We start from the raw sequence: 8,464 nt of genomic DNA on the forward strand, positions 1-8,464 counted from the left end.
AGGGACCTTACTAGAGCGTATAGCTCTTTTTCATAGGTTGGGTAGTTGAGGGCAGATCCACTCAATTTCTCACTAAAGAATGCCACTGGTCGGCCTCCTTGAGTAAGGACAGCTCCAATGCCTGTACCTGATGCATCACACTCAATCTCAAAAGTTTTATTAAAATCAGGAAGTGTAAGAACGGGTGCATGAGTTAAACTATATTTAAGCTTGTTGAAAGACTCCTCTTGGGCAGGGCCCCAAACAAAGGATACATTCTTCTTGATCACTGAGGTCATGGGAGCAGCAATGGTGCTGAAGTCCTTGACAAACCGCCTATAGAAGCTGGCTAGGCCATGGAAGCTTCAAACATGCCCAATTGTGGTCGGCGTGGGCCAGTCTTGGATGGCCTTGATCTTCTTCTCATCAACCTTCAAACCCTGTGAGCTCACAACAAAGCCTAAAAAATTAACTGGTCAGTGCAAAATACACACTTCTTGAGATTGGCAAAGAGTCCTTCCTGCCTGAGCGCCTTCAGAACCTGTTCTACATGACTAATGTGATCGGATAAGCACTGACTATAAATCAATATGTCATCAAAATAGACAACCACAAATTTACCAATGTAGGGCCTTAGAACCTCATTCATAAGCCTCATGAAGGTGCTAGGGGTGTTGGTAAGACCAAATGGCATCACAAGCCACTCATACAAGCCTTGCTTGGTCTTGAAAGCAGTCTTCCACTCGTCACCCTCCTTCATCCGAACTTGGTGATAGCCACTCCTAAGATCAATCTTGGAAAACACTGTGGAACCACTCAGTTCATCTAACATATCATCAAGTCTAGGAATAGGGTACCGATATTTTATGGTGATGTTGTTGATGGCTCGGCAATCAACACACATACGCCATGTACCATCCTTCTTAGGCACCAAGAGGACGGGAACTGCACATGGGCTGAGACTCTCTCGAATGTAACCCTTGTCCATGAGGTCTTGGACCTGTCTCTCCAGCTCCTTAGCCTCCTCCTCCGGATTGACTCGGTACGTGGCTCGGTTTGGAAGTGGGGCGCCTGGCACAAAGTCTATCTGATGTTCAATGCCTCAGAGGGGTGGTAAACCGGCTGGTATCTCCTCAGGGAACACGTCCTTGTACTTGTCCATTAGTACTTGCATCTCAGCTGGACAATCTGGTGCCTCAAAGCCTACAAAACAACCTTCCTTGAAGACCATTAGTAGCACCTGTGTGTCTTGCTGCAATGGTTTAATCACTTTACTAGAAGAGATGTAAAGGTTAGTTTTACTTAACAGTCCAGACTGATCCATGGCTCTCTGCATCTCGTATACCTCTTGTGGACTGAGAGGAGCCAGGCTGTGCTTCTTGTTGTTGTGGGTAAAGCTGTAGATGTTAGTCCTCCCATGGTGAATGGTCTCCTTGTCAAACTGCCAAGGCCTCCCTAACAGTAGATGTCCGGCTTGCATAGGAACCACATCACACTTCACCTGGTCCTGGTACTTGCCAATACAAAAGGACACAACAACTTGCTCCGAGATTTTAAGCTCCGTCTCATCATTGAGCCACTTGAGCTTGTACGGCCTGGGGTGTGGCAACTTTGCTAGTCCTAACTTGTCAACAAGGTACCTGCTGGCCACATTAGTGCAAGAGCCACCATCAATAATTAGACTACATACCTTGCCCTCCACGCTACATCTCGTATGGAAGATCTTCTCTCGTTGGACGGTTTCGGGATCAAAGAGAGCACTGAGAGCTCGTCTGACCATCAGCAGCTGACCAGTTTCAGCATAGTCCACTATCTCATCACCTGATTCAGCCATCTCTACATCGGCCTTGTCTTGGGACTCATACTCGCCGTCCGCCTTAAGGATCATGACACGCTTGTTCGGACAGTCCCTGGCGTAGTGCCCCTTCCCCTGACATTTGAAACAAGTAATATCACGAGTTCTTTGGGCTTGAGTTTGTCCCTTACCTGGTTCGGATGAACCTGGTTTGGACTGGTCGGATTGGCTCTTCTTGAACCGGTTTTCCACTACAATGGACATGTTCTTCTCAACCCCTTTGGATCCGAATGGAGCCCATGGCGTCTTGCTCCTGGAAGTAGAGGCGTTCTTCCTTTTAATGTGCTGCTCGGCCTGGATGGCATAGTGGAGGAGATCATTGAAGTTGATGTAGGTCTGCCTCTCCACCTTGCGAGCGATGCGGTCTTGAAGGCCTTCCAAGAACTAAGCCATCATAACCTCTTCGGTCTCGCGCGTCCTGAGCTTGTTCTTGAGAGCCTCAAACTCCTCAAAGTACTCCTCTACGGACCTAGTACCCTGAGACAACTTGCGAAAACGTTTTAGTAAGTCCCGCTGGTAGTATGAGGGAATATACCTTGCACGGAGCTTAGCTCGCATCTCATCCCAAGTCTCAATCCTATAGACTCTGCCAACCTCGGCTACGTCTCTGTCCCACCAGGTTAGGGCATTGTCTGTCAGTTGGGCTGCGGCTAGGGCGATCTTCTTGGCCTCAGTATAGCGGTAGTACTCAAAGATGTACTCCATGCACCTCTCCCATTCAATGTAGGCGTCCGGGTTAACCTTTCCAGCAAAGGTTGGAGGAGTAAGTTTGAGATCCTTGCCTCCTTGCCAAGCTACATCATCATCTCGGAATCTCCTTCGGACCGGGCTCCCATCGCCCTGGACCCGATACTCCCGTCGGTTCCCACGTCCGGCCCGTTCGTGCCGCGGCTCGTCCAGTTCGGTACGGTCAGTGTCCAAGTTGTCCTCACTGGATTGGGACTGTTTCTCTTCTGGAATGGGTTGGTTTCTCCTCCTTGGCTGTGGAACATTAGCTCGATTCCTTCCTGTTATCTGAGCCAGCTGCTCAGTCACAGTAGCCAGTGCGGCTTGGAGTTCAGCATGGTTAGCCAACAGCTGATCATTGATCTCGGCCTGTGTTGGTGCTTCATTTAGGTCTCCCATGTTTCCTGCGACAAGACAGGAAAGAAAAAAAAAGTGATTTGCAAAGAATCAAAGAAGAAGGAAAGGATACTTAACTAAAGTATGCAATGAATGTAAAACTTCCTTTTTTTTTAAATTGAGTTTCGAAAATTTTAAAATGGGAAAGTACAATCTTTTTTTTTTTTAAATATTTAAATCAAATCCGAAAATTAAATGAGATTGATTTAGAAGAATTGTTTTTTTTTTGAAAATGGAAAAACTTGAAGTGCAAGCCAAGAAAATTAAATGCAATTAAATAGAAATCCGATCAAAAAGGAAAGTAAAAATCGATGGATGCCAAAAACAAGTTACTTGAATGAAAGATGCACAAAATGGATCAAAAGATATGCAAAGAAAACAAGTTTGAACTCGCCAAGAACAGCAAGAACAAGTGCAAATTTTTTTTTTTTTGAAAAACAAGAGGATGAACCAAGCAAATAACAAAAGTCAAAAGGGACAGGATACAACCGAAGATGTAGGAGCCGATTTGGCTCTGATACCAAATGATATAGCCTGAAAATCAGATTATACAAATGATGGGACTGAGGTTCCTTCAGGTCGGACTGGTCTGGTTCGGATGGGAAGGAGCCGGCTGGGTGAGGCTGTGCCTAAGGACCCGATTTGTACCTGAGAAGCAAAGGATAATTTTTATTAGTTTTTCTGGTTTATAAATTGAAATAAGACAGAGAACAACTAGGAAAAATAACTAGAACAGAAACAAAACAGTATGAAGTAAAAATAAAATAAAAGAGAAGGATAGAAATATGGGGGATGGATCCTTGTTGCTGGATGTGTATCTCTCTCAACAAGAACAGTGGATGGAGGTGGATAACTATGGGATTTGGCTTGCTGGATGTGTATCACTCTCAAGGCAAATCGATGGATGGATGGAGGTGAAGAATCACCACAAGCTTGGTGGTTGAAGCTTGATAAGACTCGGCTGCTCTCTCTTGTTTCTCACAGAAAAAGACTTAGGGTTTTAGGTTTGCAAAGGCAAAATTATTTCATAAAGACTTGAGGCAAAAATCGCCAACTACATGGGGTTATATAGGGTTTATCCCTTATGGGACTCAAAGATAAAAAGGCCTTAAACAAGCTGGCCGAAAATGAGGCTGAAACAATAGCCCAAAGTTTTAACCAAATAAACTAAAATAAACCAGACATCTGGTTGTCGGTTTGAGAAGGCCTAGACCAAGGCTAATAGCATGCTTGCATGTTGCCTCATTAAAACCTTACCAAGAAAACCCAATGGGACAAAACCTGGTGAGGAAAGAGTACAACACATTGATATATGGTGTTTTATACATCTTATATATATGCTTTTCAATTGGTTTTCAAGTCTTTATCGAGTCTTTCTAGTCCTTTTCAAGTCATTACAGGTCTGGAGTTGCATTGGATGGGAGATGGACCAGCTGGAACAAAAGAGGCAGCAAACAGTGCAATTTAGTGGTTTTCACGCAGAACAGTCTTGATGACTGTTCCGGATAGCGGAGCAACCCGAGTGATTGTTCCGAGTGAGTGTTCCAGCGGCAGAGATTTTTAAGGAAACTACAATCATTACGGGATTTGCCCTAATTATCCCTATTTTCTCTCCCAGCCGCCTGTGGCTTTGATATATCATATTTTCTGTTTCTCTTTATCATACTACGCTGTTTCGGAGACAAGGAACCAGACCTTAGAGTTGGAAACTTGAGATTCTGCTACTTTGTAAAGGGAGAAGGCCATCTCTCTCGATTTAGAGAAGAACCCCCTGAACCCTATTACTTTATTTCAGTCATATTTCATGTTGCTTTATATCTCTGTCTCTGTGTTTTCTTGCTCCATGGCTGAGTAGTCAGCTTGCTTAGTCTAGGGTGTTAGGGTGTTAGATCCGTGAGCTTGACATAAATAAGTTATAAATCGATTGTCTTCATTCATTGTTGTTCTTAAGGCTTGCATCAAGTTAACCACTTAGTGCCTGATTCTAGGTTTAATCTATTCATCAAAAGTGTTATAGGTTGCTAGACATAACTTGAATGAGCATTGCATCCCTAACCAGCGAAAGCAGATGTTAGGGTGTTTTGTGAACATATCGGACTTGACCTCTATTGCTTGCTGTCGCATCTTGATCCAAACGAGAGTTTAGGTATCAAGATCGATCAGCATAGGGAGCAGTACCACGACAGTGGGCTGTTCTACTTGAGTGATCCGAGTTCTAGAATTGCTCTTAATTAAACTTGAATAATTGTTTGGCTCACACTTGTTTAACACCCGATCAAACCACCCTAGGCTAGCATTTTCAATCATCTGAAAACTTTAATTCAATCTATTACTTGCTTGTTACGATTCCTCAACTTTAAAACCCCCATATTGTTTTAGCTTGATATTGATCCCATAAAGATAAAGTGTAATAGTTGGTCTCTGTGGATTCGATCCTAAAGTGCTACATCGACATACCATTCGATTGTGGTAGTGTGCACATTAGGTTATTTGGTGTGCGTATACACGTAATATCAAATTGGCGCCGTTGCCGGGGACCATCTTTTTACCTTTATTTTTCGGTTATTTATTTAGTCTAAGACCTCTAACTTGCCTTATCCTTTTTGTTGCAGCTAATGTTCCAGGTGCATGACCAGTAGACATACTCGGAGAAACGCACAAGGAGAGTTAGTTACATTTACCAACCAGGAGCTAGCAAGGTTAGAAAGAACAAATCGTCAACAGCCAAGGCAAACTGACACCACTATGGGTGATCACGCCAATCAGGATGATCTCGCTGCGGCTATGGCACTCATGCAGCAGCAGATGCAACAAATGCAGCAGACCATCCAAGCTCAGCAGGATGCTGCTGAACAGGCTGCTCTCGCGCAGCAGGAACAACAGGCGCAGACTGTTCCAATCGGGCAGAGAAACCTTCCGCGTAACATCCCTACTACGCGCTCTGCCATTGTTCCTCCACTCTGCACCAGGCAGGACTTCGAGATCAAGCCTGCTTTGATCGGTCTAGTACAGAGAAAGGTGTTCTCTGGTCTCTCTACAGAAATTCCAATGGAGCATATTGAGAGCTTCGAAAAAGTCTGCAGTTTCACTCGCGTGAATGGTGTTCCACCAGACTACATCACGTGCATGTTATTCCCATTCTCTCTTGATGGAAAAGCTGCACGGTGGTTGAACTCTCTCCCTACCGGCTCTCTCACTTCATGGGAACAGGTCCGATCAGCGTTCCTCAGCCATTTCTACTCTAAGGCGAGAACAGCTGCATTGAGGAACAAGATCACCTCCTTCAGACAGCTCACTGATGAGCTTTTCTGCGACGCATGGGAGCGCTTCAATGACTATCGCAGAGAATGTCCTCACCATGGATTTGATGATGATTATATCCTGGACATTTTCTATGATGGAGTGGACTGGAAATACCAAGGTGCTCTAAACTCTGCGAGCAATGGAGACTTCATGACTCAAACCACTGCTGGAGCGTTTAAGCTGATTGAGAACATGGCTGCTAGCTCAGCTAATAAGAAAGAGGAGAGTGATTGCTCCAAGAAAGGAAATAGTTCTGACGCCCAGAAAATAGATGAGCTGACTGCCAAGGTTGATCAGCTACTGAAAAACAACCAAGGGCACGTCTTGAGCATGGAGCAAGCTACGGCCGGACATATTCAGAAACAGAACAAGCGACAACCGCAGAGCAATCAGCAAGCTGTTCCAGCTACTGAGAACAGTCAACCAGATGAGCTGAAGGGTCTGAGTATGATGATGCAACAGCTGTTGCAAGGTCAGCAGGTTCAGGCTAAGGCGTTGAATCAGGTAACCACGGAAATGGATACCAGGATGGGCAACATGTTCACTGAGCTGAATAACAAGTATGACAATCTTGCAATCCACATAAGAAAGATCGATGTTCAGCTTGCTCAAACAGCTGAGAGTGTCAAGAGGCAACAAGAGACGCTCCCTGGAAGAACTGACAAAAATCCTAGGACTGAGCACTGTAATGCAATAGAGCAACCGTTTGCTGAGACTGTTCTAGGCGCAGAAGAGAGAGCAGAGCAGTCTGCTAGCTCTGGAGTGACTGCTCCTAGCGAACCTGCCGAGACTCCACCATCTCGAGTCTATGTTCCCAAGGTTCCCTATCCAATTCCACCTAGACATCTGATGGATCCCATTAGTGAAGAGCAGCTGATAGGTTTTAACAAGATGGTGAGAAGGCTTCCTAAAGAACTTGCCTTCGAAGATGCTCTGCAGATTCGTCCATTGCTCCAGTTCTTTAAAAACTGTAGAGAGACTCAAGAGGAGATCAAGGTCCTCTATATTAAAGCACTGTCTACATCAGCATTGAAGGTATTGCCTAAGGTTGATGATCCTGGAAAGTTTGTTTTCCCATGCTCCATCGCAGGAACAACCTTCAAGGATGCTCTGTGTGACTCTGGTTCTTGTGTGAATCTCGTCTCAAAGGCTATTGTAGACGATTTGGGTATTGCTGATGTTGAGCGTTCTCAGCTGACCCTGACCTTTGCAAACTCTTCTAGAGCAGTCCCATATGGAACCATCCGCAGCCTTCATGTTCAAGTAGGGGAATGCATTGTTCCTGCTGAGTTTCAAGTTGTTGAGATGAACAAGGATCATGAGATGCCTTTGATATTTGGAAGGACATTCATGGCTACTGTTGGAGCAACCATCGATATGCCCAACAAGAGAGTCTGCTTCTCCAACATCAACAAGAAAGTTTTCTACAAGGCTGTACCCACCAGATCTTCCTCATCACACGCCTCTCGCATCTCAGTGTTTGATGTAGAAAAGCTGAAGGTTGTTCCAGAGAAGGAGCATGGTGATAAGGGTGAGAGCAGGCTGTTCTCTGATGAAGATCCTAGCACTGATCCTACTAAATTCAGAGGGAATTCAAGGGTGAAACAGAAAGTCCAGAAGAAAAGGGTCAAGGGAGATCCTACAATGACTTTGATACCTCTCAAGTGTGATGAGAACTCCATTGAGTATGAGGTAAAGTGCAAAGGTACCTCTAAACCTTTCTCTAAAGTCAGAGCTATTCTCACACATGAGCTGAAGGAGAAAGGGAAAGCTGCTGTGAAAGGGTTGTTGAGCAGAGTTCTGAAGCTGAACATGTCTGATTGTGGAGCTTGTTTTGGAACAAGCCCTCCTGCTCAACCCGACTGATCCCAGTCACCAAGTCAAGCTAGAGACTTAAACCAAGCGCTTGGTGGGAGGCAACCCACTGGTAAGTGTCATTAACATTAGGATTTTCTTTTTACTTATTTTTGTTTTTAGTTTGTTGAGTCTCAGGACATAAATCAGAAAATCCGAGACCGTTGACTGGAGCAAGCAGCTGGTTGCTCTTATTCCAGAGCATCCTTTACCGGAGCAACCGCATCTTGCTCTGTCAGGCTGCTCCGCGCCAGGTAAGTATCTCGACCCAAAAAAAAAAAAAAAAATTCTTGTTTTCTCCTTCTCTCTGATTTATTTTCACACCAGGGACGTTGTGAAGTAAGTCGGGGG

At 44.8% G+C, this 8,464-nt stretch overlaps 1 non-coding gene across 1 annotated transcript; it reads right to left on the reverse strand.

Moving 5' to 3' along the window:
- Positions 1-6,214: 6,214 nt before the first annotated feature.
- Positions 6,215-6,321, reverse strand: LOC117129540. Its single transcript, XR_004453178.1, has one exon. It is a non-coding gene; the product is annotated as a small nucleolar RNA R71 (small nucleolar RNA).
- Between the last annotated feature and the right edge of the window lie 2,143 nt (positions 6,322-8,464).

Source organism: Brassica rapa, unplaced genomic scaffold (assembly GCF_000309985.2).
Source record: "Brassica rapa cultivar Chiifu-401-42 unplaced genomic scaffold, CAAS_Brap_v3.01 Scaffold0014, whole genome shotgun sequence".
In the NCBI taxonomy this organism is placed as follows: domain Eukaryota; kingdom Viridiplantae; phylum Streptophyta; class Magnoliopsida; order Brassicales; family Brassicaceae; genus Brassica; species Brassica rapa.